This window comes from Silurus meridionalis, chromosome 2, assembly GCF_014805685.1.
Source record: "Silurus meridionalis isolate SWU-2019-XX chromosome 2, ASM1480568v1, whole genome shotgun sequence".
Lineage (NCBI taxonomy): Eukaryota > Metazoa > Chordata > Actinopteri > Siluriformes > Siluridae > Silurus > Silurus meridionalis.
In genome coordinates this window covers 27,466,264-27,485,117 of record NC_060885.1, presented here as the reverse complement: position 1 = coordinate 27,485,117, position 18,854 = coordinate 27,466,264, and positions in this window count along the sequence as shown.

Genomic DNA, 18,854 nt, shown 5'->3' with positions numbered 1-18,854 from the left:
ATCAGCAGACGTGGGTTTCCCAAAATGCACTGTATATGTGAACGTATCAGTTTGAACAGTTTGGAAACTGAAGATTGTGTCTAAAAAAAAAAAATGACTCATTTGCCACGTCAGTAACGTAGCGGCGTAGCGGTAAGTGCTTTAGCGCTATGCTAACGGCTAAACATTGATCAGCTCTGCAGCAGTTTTCATGTCGACAGCTAATTGTATAAATAATAATAACAAATAAGCGTGATGAAAGGAAATCATAATATTCGTACTAAAAAGAAAAAAAGACGCGTGGGTCCTGTCTGCGTATTTGCCCTGTACTAAGAGCATCACAATGCGTGTTAGTGTTAGCATAGATGTGATGGGCGCAGGATCTCTGTGCGGTGTCCAGCACGCTGATGGATACAGTTGTACAACACGGCCGTATCTGAGGCAAGACAGACACAAGACGGATCCTCAACATCATTTATAAAATGTAATGGATACAAAAAGGCTCTTTTTCTCACAGCCGGCAGACTTTTTTTCCTCCTCCTCCTTTCTTTTTTTTCTTTTCAGCTAGTTGGCAATGGAAAACGAATGTGTGTCATAGCAAGTGAATGTACAATAATCCCTCTCGCTCGCTCTCATTTACCAGGATAAATAATTGTTATCTTCATATTTTTCACGTCTGAAATGTTATGTTTGACTTGGCCCGGCCTTCTGGAAGCTTGTCGTGGTTAAGGGGGGAATATCCCTCCCTCCCCTCTCAAAAAACAGAAAGGAAAGAAAGAAAAATCATTTTTCAAATTAGCCTTCCAGCACAGAGGAGGAGAAGGAGGAGGAACGGTAGTTATGTAGGCCGGGGTTCGAACCGGACCGTCGAGTTAACAAATTGAAATAACATGGCACGGCTCGCAGAAATAGCTCGGCTCTGATAAGCTCGGGCCAATCGTTGTTTTTTCAGCTAATTATAATGAAATACTGCGCAATAAAGCCCCAAAGCCTGAGAGCCTCCGAGCCCAAGAGCCCGAGCGCCGTTTCCCCGGCAAGCCAAACCGTTCAAACAGGTTTCTGTAACGCTCAACAGACATAAATATTTTCTTTTCAGTTATTGACAACAGAAATTACGCTCTGGCAGGACAGCACGGGACAAGGACAGAAATGAGGACAGGAACATTGAAGGGCAGGAATAGGACAGGGACAGGACCGGAATAAAGACAGGGAAAATGAGGGTCAGTAACAGGACTGGAACAAAGGCAGGGACAGGTGGGGGACAGGACAAGAAAGGGACAGTGAGGGACAGTGTCATGGACAATGAGGGACAGGAACAGGAGAAGGTCAGTGACAGTATGGGACAGGAACAAAGACAGGGACAGTGAGAGAAGGGCAGTGACAGTGCGGAACAGGACAAGGACAGAGGCAAAAAAAAAAGGACAGGGAGAGTAGAGGACAAAGGCAGGCACAGTGAGGAACAGGAACAGGACAAGAACAGGGACAGTGAGGGAAAGGAACGAAACAAGGTGAGGTATAGTGAGGGAGAGGAGCAGCAGAAGGTAGTGACTGTTAGGGACAGAAACAGGACAAGCACAGAAAAAAGTACAGGGACATTATTGACAGGCGCAGTGAGGGATAAGATCAGGAAAGAACAGAATAAAGTACAGAGATAGAGAAGGATGGGAAAATGACAAGCAAAGAACAGAAGATGCAGGGCTTCAATCAGCTCAAGGTAATTATGATACACTTTTTACACTCACAAGGATACAATTATGCATAAATCACTGCTAATATTCTCTCTCTCTCTCTCTCTCTCTCTCTCTCTCTCTCTCTCTCTCTTTCTCAGAGTGGGAAAGGGGAAAGAGGTGCTGCTGTCATTACTCAACACTCCGCAGCGCTACTTTGACTGATTCCTGTAATTTTCAAAGCTCTTTTCCCTCCAAATGAAAATATTTGCTCCTGGACTTCCATCTCTTACTGACGGGACGCAGAGTCGCTGTGATATTAATAGCTGCACAGACACAGATACGAAGCAGAGCTGCTGAAACAGCACACACCGTGCATGCACCACGTGTGTGTGTGTGTGTGTGTGTGTGTGTGTGTGTGTGTGTGTGTGTGTGTGTGAACACTACAGTAATACCGAAATAAAGTTCCTGTACAGGTACAGGCTGTATAAACAAACGAGGAAGCGCAGATCATTACATGTTCACAGCCATATTCCCCAAAGATTTGAGAAGGACTGCTGAGGGTTCAGGATGTGTGTGGAAAATACTGTGTGTGTGTGTGTGTGTGTGTGTGTGTGTGTGTGTGTGTGTGTGGTTTTGTGATGATGCACCTATAAGGGTGTACTTAAGTACATTAGGAAAAACTCTTGAAGGTTCTGGATGTGTGTAGAAACTAGAGGGTACTGAAATGTGGCACAGGAGGATTCTGTGTGTGTGCATGCTTTGTGATGTCACTTCCAGCTCCTTTAACAGTCCATTATGTGGACATTTCTTCTACTTTTGAATCCTACTCAGAATTTTATGCTATGCATCCGAAGCCATCCTATAAAACTGTATGCCACCAGAGGTTGGAAAGGTTGAGGTGCCAGTGACCAGTGTTCTGGTTCTTTTCCTTTCCTTGGATATGCTTTATCCTGGCACCCTGCCTCTGGATGGGGTTCTCTTTGATTAGAGGCCGAACAGTCTGTGCAACTTGGGATAGTTTCGCATCAACGGCCTGTGGATCTATGAAATTACAGAGCAACACAGGAACTTTAAGGGTGGATTTGGTCTGTAATTAATTAATCAATTAATGTCAACAGTCTGCTACAATGACTTAGGACTCCAGGTTGCATTTGATCACCATCACTGTACACCTCACCATCTCAATTCATCTTAAACCGAAACTAGCACCAATAACGTCTTCAATCGAAACCGCTACTAACGATTTCACAACCTGAACTCGATGTGAACTTTTCTTCCCCCTCAGGTGGAGCCAAGCAAAACTTCACGAGGTTGTGATTTCCTGCGAAGCGGCTGTGGCGTGAAGCCCCGCCCCTTCTCGATCAGTCAGCTCGTCGATGAAAATGTGGAGGTCTGTGGAGATAACGAGGCGTTGGGATATCGTTCCTCAAAGAGGAGTTGCACTTCGATTTTTTTTTTTATCTCCTGCTCCTAATGCGCTCTGCTCTAATCCCTGCTCTCTCGTTCCCCTTTTATCCGGCTCAGTAAACACCTCTTCTGTGTGATGGATGGATGAGTGAGTGGAGCGCTAGCATGAGTGGCTCGGGTCAACGACTTGTGCAAAGTGGACGACGTCCTTCAGCAGCTCTGGGGATGTTTTACAGATCAAACACCTGCAGCTACAGATCCAGGAGCTCCTCCTCCCCCTCCTTATTCTCCTCCACCTGCTGCCGCTGTTCAGTTTTGAATTCTGATTGGTCAGGAGGTGCTGATTTTGATTTCGTTAAAGCGGTGCAGCAAAACATGATACATTTCTAATTTTTATAATAACAGGGACGTGTTTGGTGAACGATCTACAGTAACGGATAAAATGTAAAAATCCTTTACATGGTGTAGTTTTCAGTAGTTTTCAGTACAGAGATGTTTAATTACTAATTAATACCATGTCTAAAGGAAGGAGTCTCCATTGTCAGCCCTTTGTAACAGACAAAGGCAAAGCTGTAAGCGTCTTCAGGATAGATGGGTATTAATGGTTGCTGAGGGAGAGACTGTTCATATCTGCTATAATGAATTAAATCTACATTTAAACAGATTAAAATCATCTCATTGTTATTCTTTAGTAAATCACCAGGTCATCAGTGCCGTGTGAGAGGAGCAAAGGGTTTGGGAGAGTTGAATTTTTATTTCTTTTAGTTAGAATGTATAGTTATTTGATCAAATAATTAAATTAATTATGAAATCGTTAAATGCAAATTTTTTCTTATCTATTTCACCAATTGAATGAATTCATGAGCAATTGTACATGCGTAATAATTCAATATAAACAAAAGATTTGTATAATGGAATGTTGAAATTGTGTCGTTTGTTTATTCTTTTTAAAGTTTGATTTATATTAAAATTTTTTTTTTTTTTTACTGATTGAATAAAATTGCTGAAATTCAAGGCAGCTTTGTAACTCTAGAGACCTCCAAATGCAGTTTAAAGCGACACAAAGGAGAAAAGAATGCCGACCTTTGACCCTTCGTCGTCCATCACGCTGAGATCCGCCGGGTTTCTTCACGGTGCACAAACACTCCAGAGGGAGAATTATTAGAGTTTGTGTGATGATGAAACGTTTGGCACTTAGTTTCGTGTCAATGTTGTAATAATGAGAGAGATAGAGAGCGAGAGGGGGAGAGAAAAAGAGAGATCAAAGCATTCGTCCCCAAGGTCGAGCAAATTACACAGAATTCAAATATTAAAACAAAAAGCTTTTCAAAAAGTCTATATTTTTGAAACAGCAATTCCGAGAATAAATTCTTAGCAGTATGAGAATAACGTTGAAGTATTCCGAGAATAAAGTCGTAGCAATACAAAATGAAAGTGTTAATATTTTAGAATAATTACAGAATTGCAAGCATTGTCTTTCAGTTTTGCATAAAAATGAATGTGGACGATTTGAATAATTCTTACTTTATGTTAGGATTTAGCAATAAGGAAATCTTTGTCTTTTGCCAGAGTTATAAATCAGTTAATTGGCACTGCAGAGGTTCTGTAGGAAGAAAAAATCAGACCAACATTGAAAAATGTTCTCCTTTGAAGGATATAGATGGTAACGTGCGTTCTATAAGAAGAGATGCTGTTTCTCAAGAGACTATGTGACTTTTTTTATTCAAAATATTACGACTTTATTCTCGTATTGCTACGACTTAAAATCTTAAATTATTATCATTTTTTTAACGTGCCACTAAAATGCCCTTCGCACGTAATCGAATATATAAAATAAAATAAAAAATAATAAAAATCCCAAAAATGTACAAACCTTTCTCTTTAGAAATTAAAGAATTAATTATTTTTTTCAATAGTTTGCAGTAAGCCAGCAGCTTTTGCAGAGAAAAATATCAATGAATAAAGTAAACTCTATTGTAACATTCATTACTGTAAGTTGCTGAATTATAAGGCCAAATTTTTACTTAATTCTTTTGTTTTATCCATTATAAACTTTATAATAATTGAAACTGTTCAATGTATTCAGTAAGTGGAGTTTATCTTTTACTCATGTTTGGTTCACTTCTGCTGTTTTGAAACCGATCTAGACTCGATTGTCTGCTTATCAGGTGCCCAGGTCACAGGAGTGAGGGTCAGTTTTACACACACGCGCGCACACACATTCCAGGCTTGTGAGTCAGGCAGGAGATGAGCGATAAGCATTCCTGAGCCGAGTAAAGCCCCTGACCCGAGCCGTGACCTTTTTAGTACCTCGTTGGTGTAATTAAGTGGCGCTAATTTGCGCAGTAAACGGCCGAGCAAAGCTTCGCAGCTGCTCCTGATTAGCCTGGCGCTCGTATCTCTGCGATGGGAAAAAGAAAAAACAAACGCTCTAATCTGTCTGTAATCTGACAGAGATTAGAGATCCTTCTTGGGTGTAAGAGGTGACACCGAGCTTCACACCACATACCACAGAGCGGCTGCTGGATTCCCCGTCCTGACTGGGCCACAGAGCTGCTGAGTCATTTCCTAGAATCAGCAAATGACAGGTTTATATTCATAAAATGAGTGTTTCCATGGCAACCACTTGGTTACTCTGACTTCCTCCACGAATAATAAAAGGTGTGAATTGTTGATATTTCGATTGTGTTTTTGGAGGGGTGACTCTTTGGAGGGGTGACTATCATTAAATTGTGTTTGAAATGCATAAAAAGTATTCTTTTAATACATAAAGATTGGCTCAATCAAACAATGTGGGCGGGGTTTTAAGTTATTGTTATGTAAGTCCAATGTAACTGGTGTCTTTTTGTTTTTCGGGTCACACAGGCACGTTTGAGAATCGTCGACGTCCTTCAGCGTGCTCAGAACGTATCCTTTCAGTGCCATGAAGTGCGTTTGAGTTGAAAAGAAAATACAAATAAATTATTTCTTGTGTGTTTAAAGTATCTGGCTGTAAAATCAGGAGTCGATCGACATCTTACAACATCGTACAATATCTTACATTCTGCTTGCTGCCCAGACATTGCACACACCCGTGCGCACACATACACACACCCTGGCGTCTTTGTGTTTTCCTCCTCCCAGCTTCTTACTCAACCTTCCCTCTGTTTATTGACGAGTAAAGCCACACTGTTTACATTTATTTTATTTTTCTGCTTTTCTTCTTTCTGCCGGAGAAAGAAAGCGAGGGATGTGGGATTTCAGCCTGAATGGAAAAAACACCAGTTATCTAGTTATCTGAATAAAGTATATCTGTGCTTCTGGATGATTGTAAGATGTGTTTATTTATTTATATATATTTTTTGTTATCCTTCCAAGAGAGAAACTTTTCATTTCTTTTGGTCTTTTTTTTTAAAAGTCTGCAGTGAATCCAAACATGTATCATAGTGTTTCAGAAAGATGAAATGATCCATGCTTCGTGCTTCTGTTTACCACAAGCAGCTGCCATAATCACCAATTTCCCACAGACACTATCATATCTATCTATCTATCTATCTATCTATCTATCTATCTATCTATCTATCTATCTATCTATCTATCTATCTATCTATCTATCTATCTATCTATCTATCCCTGTCTGTCTCTCTTTCTATCTATCGACCCATGTCTATATGTACATCAACTATCTGTCTGTCTGTCCATTTGTCCCCCGTCTATTCACCTATCTATCCATCTATCTCTCTATTTCTCTAAAAAAAATTTCCTTTCTATCTTTATAAGACTTCTATTTTTAATAAATAAATAAAACGTTACAGCCAGAACCCTGATATCAGTGATATTGTGATGAAATGAAAATTGCTACTATGTGTGTGTGTGTGTGTGTGTGTGTGTGTGTGTGTGTGTGTGCACATGCGCGTGTGCGAGTGTGTTTGTGTGTGTTTAAAGAGGTTATTAGAGGTCATTAGTTGTCTGAGGTGAAGGCTAGTGATAAAAGCACTTCAGTTGTGGATTTGTTTGCAGAGCTTCTGAGGGGGAGAGAGAGGGAGGGAGAGAGAGAGAAATAAACTCCTTCAGATTGATGATACACAGGAGAGGATGAAAGAGACAGATTGACAGACAAACAGACAGCATGTGTCACTGTATCTGCTTCTGAATAAACAAGGGCTGTGTCCCAATTTGCACACTAGTCTAGAGCACTAACACGCATTTGAACCCGCTAACGTAACAAGTTTGCATTTGTAAAAGCATCTTTAAAAACCTAATGAAAGCTCAGTTTTGCGCAGATGTTCCAGATAAGAATGTCTCAAAGGTATGGTGAGGGTTCTGATTCAAGGCACATCCCAATGACATATAGTTTGCTTGCGTTAGCTAGCATATATTAATTAACTCTAGTAGCTAGCTAGCGTTCAGTGCCTTTTTACAGGTTAGCATACGTTGCTCAGTAGTAAACACAGCAGTACAGTCTCACCCATGTTTTCTCTATCTGTTATCAAGTGTGTGAGAAAACCTGAGACACACCAATAAAACTCTTTTATTGCTTTATCACCCCGTATCACCACTTTTTGCCCCGTGTCTGTCCATCAGCAGTCAGAAGCAGCTTTTCAGCTCATTCAGCTGTTACTGATTAACACTTGGTTGATAGCACTGGGGCAGGAAGTGTGCAACGCTAGCACACATGCTAACATGGAGGAAAACAGCATCTGTCCTTTAAGACACTAGTGAACAGAGGCGAGATGGCAGTGTCCATTCTTACGCTAAAGCTGGTGGAACAAACAGAAATCGGTGCGATCGATTTGTAAGGTTCTAGACTGACTAGCTCTGTCAAAGCACTTTATATTCTCATGGAAATAAGAGCTCTATCAGACACATGAAAACAGCTACATCACACACAGTCGTTGCTCTCTGGGTTTCTTCCTCATATTTTCTAAAAGCAGAGCCTTCTCTGCTGGCCTTAACACTATCAGAAGCACTGACCTACATTTACAACCTAAATTCTAATATTTGATCCATGACATTGTATTATTTTATTCCCAACAGTTTATTCTCTTCATTTTGTAGCGTTTCTCTTGGCTGCACTACTTCCAGTATGTGTAAAGATGTTAGATATTTTTTGTCCAATCAGATTTCAGCCTCTATATGCTGCTATGTCAAGCTAATCTGCCCAGGGCCTGCAAAGTCTATTCTGCTGGCCTTTTTACCTTAGTCTTCTTAATAAATAGCTCTGTTTCTTTAACCAATCAGATTTCATATTTGCCTCACATAGAATAGCTTCAGCATTTTTCCGTCCTTTGATTGGTTGGTCAAAGGGAAACTGTTACAGCCAAGTTTCACTGGCAAAACACGTGTGTAGCTCTCTGCACACATTAATACATCTGAGTTAGACTTTTTTATGCCTACGGAGGAAGAGAAATTTATTTTGATCGTGGACATACTTGAAAAACCCATTTTGAAGAAAAGCTAGACATCGTGAGGAGAGGTCGACCAACCTGGAAGCTAGCTAGCTTGTCTTAGCCCGGGAAAGGGTTTGTTCACCACTTCCAGACCAGTGAATACCACTGGCTTACAGCCTATGAGGAGCGGTGCAAATTATGATTATGCATCTCTGGTGAGTAGGTTGTATTTTATTTACATTTTAATGTTTTTTTTTATCTTTAATGTTCATGTTATTAGACATATATTAATTCTGAACTGCTCCAGATGATGTAGGTGCACAATTGTATTGATAGTTTCTTTAACTGCGATGTGATAATAGTGGTATTAAGAGGTGGATTAAGTTGGAGAAAGTCCCCACTGAAGGGCCAGGTACCAAATGCAAAGTCCACCACTGTCTGAAAGGAATTCTCCTCTGTCTTCTCACCTCTGTTTTCTTGCCCTTGTCTCCTCATCCTTCCCTCTGTTTTCATTTTCTTACTTTTGTCTCCATATTCTCACCTCTGTCTCTTCATCCTCACCTCTGTCACCTTATCCTTACCTCCTCACTGAAAAAACAGGACAGGAAGGATCATCAACAAAAACAGAAGAGCTAAACAAAAAATGAAAGAACAAAATGAACAATAAATAAAACAATAAATAATAATAAAAAAACTAGAATGGATGAAAATGGAACAGAATTGAAAAGAAGAAAACAGAAAAAAATGGAGCATAGAACTGAACCGAAGAGAGTGTAACTCAATGAACTCTGAGAGAGACAGAGCAAAGAGAGAGAAAAAAAAAAACAGTACAGGAAAACAAATCACCTACCAAAAAAGTAACAGGAAAAACCTTAGTCATGAAACGAAAGAAAAGAAAAGAGGAGAGTAGGAGTTCATCGGGAAATGTAAAAGAACAAAAGAAAACAGGATAAAGGACAAAAGAACGGAACAGGAAGTAAATAAATGACAATGAAGGAATAGAGGAAACAGAAAATGAAGGATAAGCATCATAGGGTACAGAGATGAGAACAGCATGATGAAACGCAGCATGGAAATGAAAGAGGACAGTAACAGGAGAATGATGTCATAAAAAAGAGGAGAGGAAAGAACAGAGTGTAATGGGACGGAACCTGAACACAAAATACCATTAGTGTGTGGTGTTGGTGTATTACTACTGCTCATTCTGTCTCACAGACACACACTGATATTGTTTAAATTTAGTCTATGACATCACAACAAGGATTCCTGTACGATACGTGACATGTTTGATAAGACCGATAGCTGGCACAGTGTGGACCCAACGTTAAGTGTGTGTATATGATGTCAGTGCAAAAACCTGACAAGAGCTGGTTTTTATGGCGTTCGTCAGTCACAGCGAGGCAGTAGGCAGTGCCAGCATCAGGAGTTATGACCTCAGAGTTCTTGCACTCCAAACTAAATATTGCCTCTGTGTCTGCTTTATGAAATAATTTTAATTAGACATCATGTCAGAAGAAATTATGCCGTCGGGGTCACAGTTTAGGGCAGCATTCATGGCAGAACTTTACTATGCTCCACCCCCAAACACACACACACACACACACACACACACACACACACACATACAAGCATACCTTATTCAACTTTTATAAACTGTAATGGAGCATACCAAAACTTATAAGTGCTCTTGGTGAAAAGAGAAATTTCTCTTTCTCTCTTTCTTTCCTTCTCTCTGTCCCTGATTAGTGCATGTAGCCCCTGAAGGGAGGATGTGATGTCATTAGTATGTGCCTGCCTCCTCTCAGATTAGTGACAGGAGTAGTCCTTTTTTTTTGCTACACACACACACACACACACACACACACACACACACACACACACGCACACACACACACACACACACACACACACACACACACACATATAGATATATATAAAAAAAATCTGCTTTGTGTTTCTGTCCCTGGCAGCCAGTGACATTCTTCCCAAAGCACCATCATGACATCATGACACCGTGACACAGCGGACATTTTTATATTTGATGTACAAAAATGATTCTTAAATTAAAAACAAAAGAAAGTTTTCCTATTTCTTTTTATTTTATGGATAAAGATTACTAGCGTATTCAGTAGCTAGCTCCGGGTCAGGAGCTTTATAGGCTAATTAGCAGGCTAATAAAAAGCATTAAGGGAAACTTGTATAACAGTACAGAAGGCCAGAGTTGGTTCACTGGGGCACCAAAGGTCACACTTAAAAAACGTATACATATGTTTTCAATTCTGTGAACACACTTAATTTAAACCAGTTGTACATGTTGTTTACTGAATGTGTTATAAATGTATAGGGAGCATACAGAATGTACAATAGAGAATGTACAGCCTTGAAAGCATAAGAACATGAGCATACAGAGCCCTGTTACATTGGGGGATTGGGATCTTGGGGCACTGGGGTAAAATAGAACCAGTAAAGTATATTGGGAATATAGGACATTTTAGATAAAATACCTTTATTGATCTCTTGTAGGAGATAGCAAGTTGACACAAAGGCAAATAGAGTATTTGGAATCATAAAAAAAAAAAAAAAAGGAAATAGTACCTTGGGTATATGTGACATTTGAAACATAGGACTCTGGAAATGCAGGACACTGGAAACATAGAACCCTGGGAAAGTTGAACATTGGAAACACAAGACCCTGGGAAAGCAAGACACTGCAAACATAGGGCTTTGGAAAAGTTGGACACTGGAAACAGGACTCTGGGAAAGCAGAACACTGAAAACATAGGGCTCTGGAAAAGTTGAACACTGGAAACATAGGAAACGTTGGGAACGTTGGACACTGGAAACACAAGACCCTGGGAAAGCAGAACACTGGAAACATTGGGCTCTGGAAAAGTTGAACACTGGAAACATAGGACTCTGGGAAAGCAGGACACTGGAAACATTGGGCTCTGGGAAAGCAGGACACTGGAAACATTGGGCTCTGGGAAAGCAGGACACTGGAAACATTGGGCTCTGCAAATATAGTACACTGAAAATGTAGGAAATATACAGTGCAACCTTAATACTCATGGGGGTTACATTCTATGACCCATCATGAGTAACAAAAATCACAAGGTTTTGACTCTCTCCTTTTGATGGTTAATTTTTCAAAGGGATATGTACATGTTTTTTACTATAAACTCAACAAAAACTGTGAATTACTTGTCATAAATGTTTTATTTACATTTTAAATGAATAATACCATAATAAAATAGTGCCTTTGATGATCCAAGATGGCTGCTCCGAATCCAAAATTCATTTTGTAGCCCGCCTTATGCAACAGATGGACATCGGAGCAAGTTGTGTACCATCACCAAACACTCCAGAAACACAGAAACAACCCTAACATAATTAAAGATGATCTCCAGAAGATATTACCGGACCTCTGTGTTGCCTCCTACTAGCAAATGTCTGCTCTCTGGACAATAAATTAGAAATTATTTTTTTAGGAGAGCACAGAGCAGCCATTCTCCATCGATCATCGATGGATTCTCTGTGGATATCATCAAGAGCACCAAATTTCTTTCGTGTTCATCTGGCAAAGAACTTTACCTGGTCCCCTCAACACAATCTCCATCACCAAGAAAGCCCATCAGCATCTCTACTTCCTTAGAAGGCTGAGGAAAGCCCATCTCCCTCCCCCTATCCTAGCCATGTTCAACAGAGGGACCATCGAGAGCATCCTGAGCAGCTGCATCACTGCCTGGTTTGGGAACTGCACCGTCTTGGATCGCAAGACCCTAAAGAGTATAGTGAGGACGGTCGAGAAGATCACCAGAGTTTCTCTTTCCTTTTTTTACGGACATTTACACCACACGCTGCATCGGCAAAACCAGCGGCCTTGTGAACGACTCCACACACCCCTCACACACACACTATTCACTCTCCTACCTGAGGAAAGAGGTTTCGAAGCATTCTGGCCTCACATCTAGGCTTCTCAACACACAGAACTGAACTGGAACTGAAACTCACACGCACACACTCACTCAACTGTGTGTTTTTGAGCTGCTACAAGTCTGAACTCAAACACACTTATACTCACACATCCATGTCTTCAGCACCAACCATATTATATTACTATTTTATTATAACTACATAACTGTTTACATGCTGTTTTTGCACATCCATTTGACTGCTGCTGTGTTTTGCACAGCCTTTTGTGTTTACATTTTGTGTTTATTTACAAGTACACTCATATATACAGTTCCCTTTTGCACATTGTACTGTATAACATGCAGTAGGTTACTTGTGGCACTATTTTGTGGATTTGTCCTACATTGTCTTGTCTTGCACTGTTTGCACCAAGTTGCACATGATGCACTTTAAGTGGCTGGGACAACTTACTCACTGTGTACTGCGTCAGCTATATATGGTTGAAATGACAATTAAAGGTTCTTGACTTGACTTGACTTGAAATGGACTTGAATGGACATTCATTGCAACCCAGATGAGGATGGGTTCTCTTTTGAGTCTGGTTTTTCTCACGTTTTTGTCCAGATGCCATCTTAGGGAGTTTTTTTCTTAGCACAGTCGCCACCGGCTCACTCATTAGGGACAAACATACAATTGTAAACTTATACCTTCTCTTTAGAGCAACTTTATCTCTGTAAAGCTGCTTTAAGACAATTCCCATTGTTAAAAATTTTATACAAATAAAATTTAATTGAATTAAATTAAAACCTAGGATGAAGCACAGGACTCTGGAAAGAAAGGGCTTTGAAACCTGGGATCCCAGAAACCTAGAGCTCTTAGAAATAGTTGATAATATGGTAGTGACAAGAAATGACACATTTCGCAAGTAGGACCTTAAGATTATGCAAATAGAAACATAGGAACAGAAACATAAGACACAGCAATAGTAACATATTGGGGAAAATCTGGACCCTGGAAACATTGTGGTTATGAAATATAGGACACTGTGGAAAATATGGCCCTAGAAAAATAGGTCACTGAGAAAGTAGGATTTTGGGTATATTCTTGACTATATGAGATGGTGTAAATATAGAACCTTGACAAAATTGAACTCTGGAAACATAGAACCCTAAAAACCAGGGCCTCCAGTAACATAAAAACACTGGAAATATAGGACCCTGCAGATGTAGAGTCCTGGGAAAAGAGAACAATGTGATCATACAACCCAGAGAATGTAGAGCACTCTGAGATACAGGATCTGGAGATGTGAAGATGTAGGACCCTGGGAGATGCTGGTAAAACAGGACCATTGTTCTGGGAATGTTGGGATGTTTCCAAACTGAGCAGAATGTTGAACCTTCAGAACATGTGTTTGACTCTTGTGTGCACTTGTACGCATCACTGGGAGAAGAATTCTTCATATAACTTTGATAAAGGAGTTCATTAAGTGATCCGTAATTATAATGGAGGGCATGTGGGTTTCATTAAAAACGCAGACGCACACGCACGCACTTGTTCCATTAGCTAAAGTCACTTAAGGCAGCTGTAAGTAAAATTATTCCTTTTTATTCGAACACATCACTTATTAAAATATGAGATTATTTGTTCATCCTGGTTCTACAATGTTTTACTGAAATTCCTTCATGATCTGCGTGAAACTCTTTCAACACAATGCGTAAATCCGTCAGAATGTTTCGAATTCAAATAAAGCGTCGGCCAAGAGCTTAGCATTTTCCTGGATCTCTCCATGCTATTTCTCTTATGTGCTTAACCTCATTGTGATGTCATCATTACACGACGGATCGGTGGGCGTTCCATAAAGTGGTGAAAGTGTGAAGTCAAGAATATGTAGTTTCAGCCGAACGCTGCTTCTAAAATGCAGTTTCTGTGGACTGTGTGTGTGTGTGTGTTTGTGCACATGTCATGGTGTTTTTGTTGAAAAATTTGCATAAATTGAGCAGCCGGCACCTTTATAATTCACACATTTTCCTTCTGGTACACGATAATTACTGTGACAGCTTTCTGTTAATTGCTATAAACAGCTGTGACTAAATCAGTTTGCGTTGATTAGCATAAATGTTTTTGAATAAGCAGATACACTTAACAAAAACTGAATTTACACCAATGTCTGAATTAGCAGAAAATCTGTATTCATTAGCAAAATGTCTCAATTAGCCATATTAATTTAAAACTAAGTCTGAATTTATTAGAATAAGCATCTGCCAATTAGCAGAAACGTCTGCAACTATTTATTAGCGTAAATAGTAGCGATAACTAATGCAAACATGAAAGTGTCTATAAATTAGCACAATTATTATTTTTTATTAAATTAAACACAATGACAAAAAAAAATAATTGTGTGCTGTTTTGAAATTAAGCTTTATTTCTGATCGTAGGTCATTTCTTAAAATCATTATAATTTTTTTCGTGTTACACAGTCGAGTAATATTTGCTTTGGGCGCCGGGATCGTCCTGTACGCTCGATAAATCTCAGCAAGATGAAAGGGCGATTAACGTTTCTCTATGACTCTTGTTTGGAGACTTGGATTTCATAATAATAATAAAAAAAAACTCGTCACTGGAGTTTAATAGATCCATCGATAGCTAGTTTTCGCCAGGCTACGGCTAATCGCAGGGCGCCCGTACAAATGATGGACGTTTATCCACACCAAAGCACGCAGCTGCCTGATACAAATTTACGCCCGAGGCCGAAATGGCAAGAATGATGCTAGCAAAACATGCCTGCTAACGGATAGAGCCCGAGAGGGTCATTAGCTTATAGCGAAGCGGCGGATTTTAATTAGCAAGGGGGAACTTTGCTCCAGGCCTGATGAATAGCACCAGGAGAAAAAGGATTAGCTCGAATGAATTTAAAAAAGTCTAGGAGAATTAGCATGCTATGACCGTAGAGAAAGAGAGAGGGAGTAAGAGAGAGGGTTAATTAGCAATGCTACTACAAATGGAACCAGTTTGTGTAGCTCTAATTTCTTATAAAAATATCACATGTGATGTTCTGTGTTTTTCGGTAGGGCTAAGGTGAGGCAGCTGAAGCAAAAGCACTTGACGTGTTAGCATAGCCTGTTGATGAATAAGGCGTATCGAGGTAGCTGTTAGTCCCAGTGGATTTTTCTCAGCGTTCTGCTCAGTATCCGGCCACAGCAGATCCCTCAATTCTCTAATTTTACCCTAATTATGGGAACATGGGTCTGGACAGAGCCAAGTGCCAAGGAGATGTAGCTCTGCCTGAGCTCTGTGTGTGTGTGTGTGTGTGTGTGTGTGTGTGTGTGTGTGTGTAGAGACAGGCTCTTAAACAATAAAGAGCATCTAGAATCCACTTAATTAGGGCTGCAGCCTCAGTTCAGAGCAGTGAAGAGGTGTATTCACTGAAAATCTATGAAGAGTGTGTGTTTGTGTAAGAGAGAAAACAGTCTTCGTTTTTTAGCATAATCATCTAAGCTCATTTTCAGTTTGTCACGTGTATATTAGCATGAACATCAAACAAAAAATTGTTTTTAACTAGCTTACATTTATTAGCGTAAATGTGTAAAATTAGAATAGAAATACTAATCAGCTATAAATCATACTAATTAGCTATAAATAAACGTGTTGTCATTATCATAAATCCTTCTTAAGAAAAATTACCATTTCATCAAGCAGAAACGGCTATCAGCATTTATGTATTTGAATAAGCATCCAAAAACTAGCAGACACAGTTTGTAAATAAACTAATAATTAGTTTGTGAATTAGCTATAAAAAAAATCTAAAGTTTTTAGCACGTTTATTAGCATAAAGTTCTAGACATATTTGTAAGTTATCAAGAACTAGGGCTTATTGTGTTTACTAGCATAAAAGATGTAAATTACATCAACAGAAATATTACATAGTGTCTGTAAATTATCATAAATGATCATTTACTCAGAATGGTTATTTCATGAAAAACAGGCTACATTAATTCGCCATGCATTGGATGATCTAATAAACTAAATTGCTAAATAAATGTATGTTTATTCACAGGAAATTAGCTAATAAAAGGCATGATGTTTATCATCATTAAATCTTGGTGAAGAGACAAACCTTTTCATCTTAGCATATGCAGTTTTTTGCCTTTGAAGGAAAGCTAAACGCAGCACGCAGGACATATAAAACATGGAAATTGCGAAGTAGGCTGCGGTAAAAAATTTGTTTTGCAGAATTTTAATTAGATTGAAATTTATAGCTGCAGTTTATCGTGAGAGGATGAAAGGCATCATCTCCAAAAAGTAATATCTTCATGTGCATACGTCTCTCTGCTCTAAATCCTAGCCTGGGTCATGCTTCTTCTACACAAGCTTTAGTTCGCTTTAGTGCAGTACTGCTTGGGCCATGTCCTCATTCTGATTAGTGTTTGACTTTATTGAAGTTGGACCCTAATGAATTTGGGTTGTTTGAAGAAGGGTTGACTTATAGAGCAGAACATTCTCACTGGAACCTGAGAAGGCAGCTTTACAATGTATGTCTGCATAGGCAGGTTGTGTGGTTGGTAAGGGATGCTGGCAAAAATAGAAGTGGTTCCTCCTGTTACTGCTGAGGAACCTCAACAAGAAAGTTTTTTATTACACTGCTGATAGTTATGGGTTAGGACAACTTTCGTGGAACATTTCTTAACATCGTTCTATGATCACACCCTGCCTACATTCCTAAAAAATGTTTTCAGAATATTCTAAAAATGTTTCAAGAATTTCTTCAACAGTTTAAAATTCCTATAGGAAGGAGAACTTTTTTTGTATATTGTAATTATAGAAACATATGATTCTACATTAATACTAATCATACTACAGTATAATTTGACCTTTTAAGAACTGCTTCAGGAACATTCTAGATCGTAAAGACCTGCACAGTTAGCGATTATAGGTTAGAAGTGGAACATTCCAGGAATCTCAACCAGAACATTTATGGTCATGGGCTAGGAGAAAGTTTCAGGAATGCTAATAGTAATGCTATTAGTGTTCAGGAACCACAGCAACCTGGTTATACTGTAGGTTAGGAGGACGTTCTGTTTCTGAAGAACTATAACATTGTAGCAATGTTATCATTGATGTTTGGGTATTGTGTGTATAATACAATGTTCAGTCAAACATTGTGAGATCATGAGCAAATTCCAAATGATTGTGTGAAGCAAAGCACGTTAAGAACTTTGTTATGTGAGGTCTACACACAGCAAATGTGTAGACTTTGTATGCTAAGTCGCTGCAGTTCAAGTCAAGAAGTCAAGTCAAGAAGCTTTTATTGTCATTTCAACGATATATAGCTGACGCAGTAAACAGTGAAATGAAACAATGTTCCTTCTGAACCCTGGTGCTACATAAAACAACATAGAGCTACATCACAGAAAACACAGGGCTAAGGACTAGTAAGTGTCCTTGCCACAAACAGTGCATCATGTGCAACCTGGTGATTAGCATAAATGTGCAATGGATTAGCCAAAGTCATTCTGTGTCAATATAGGGCATCTTAGTTTTGTTAAAAAGAAACAAAATAAATTGTCTGTTGTTTACGTGTTGAGGCTCGAGCTCTCGGAACCGGAGCTAATTTGTACTTCGAGTGTTGCACTTGAATATAACTTCCTGGGTTCGATCATGGAGCGTGGATGAAAGGCATAATTTTGGACAATTTTGCTTTCAGGTGAGGAGGTTAGCGAAGGAAGCGATCGACATAGACGACCATTTTCTGTGCCCTAATCTGTTAATAGCGTAAGTAGCTAATATCCTGTTTAGTGTAGTAGCTACCACCTGGAGACGCATCTGCAAGCTGCTAGCCGTTTCCTTTTCCCGCTAATTCTGTCCAGACAGAGCCGAATAATTTGCATTTTGAGGTTTTTGCTCATGTGAAAAGAGCTGAATGTTGAGACGGACAAGAGGGGAAGTGTGGAAGTCGCAGAAGCCTCATGCCGCTAACATATTTGCTTTAATGGTCACTGGAACATATGGAAGTGCTTAAGAAAAGTATTTTTAGCTCACTTGCGGAGACGTGCTGTATATATATGTGTGTGTGTGTGTGTGTGTGTGTGTGTGTGTGTGTGTGCTTGTCCTGTACAAGAAGAGCTAGATTAAACCGTTATGTGTCTGCTTTATAAAGACTACAGTATTGTTCACTTGCAAAGCAGATTCAGGACATGACCTTTGTATAAGCAGTCTGTTTATTATTAGTCTGTGTCCTGTTTATCATGTTTGTAAAAGATCTTCAGGTTTTTTTGCCAAGGCATTACAAATTCGAACTAGTTGTTTTGTATGTAGCCTTGGTTCTGCGCAGGACCCTGTATAACCACTAAGGGCAGATGATAACACCTAAATATTCAATTTAATTTATTTTTATTTGTATAGCGCTTTTAACAATGAATATTGTCTCAAACTAGCTTGACACAGATAATGTGGTGATTAAAAGTAAATATGTATGAATGGATGAAAGTGCATAGTAGTCGAATAACCAGAACAAATGCAA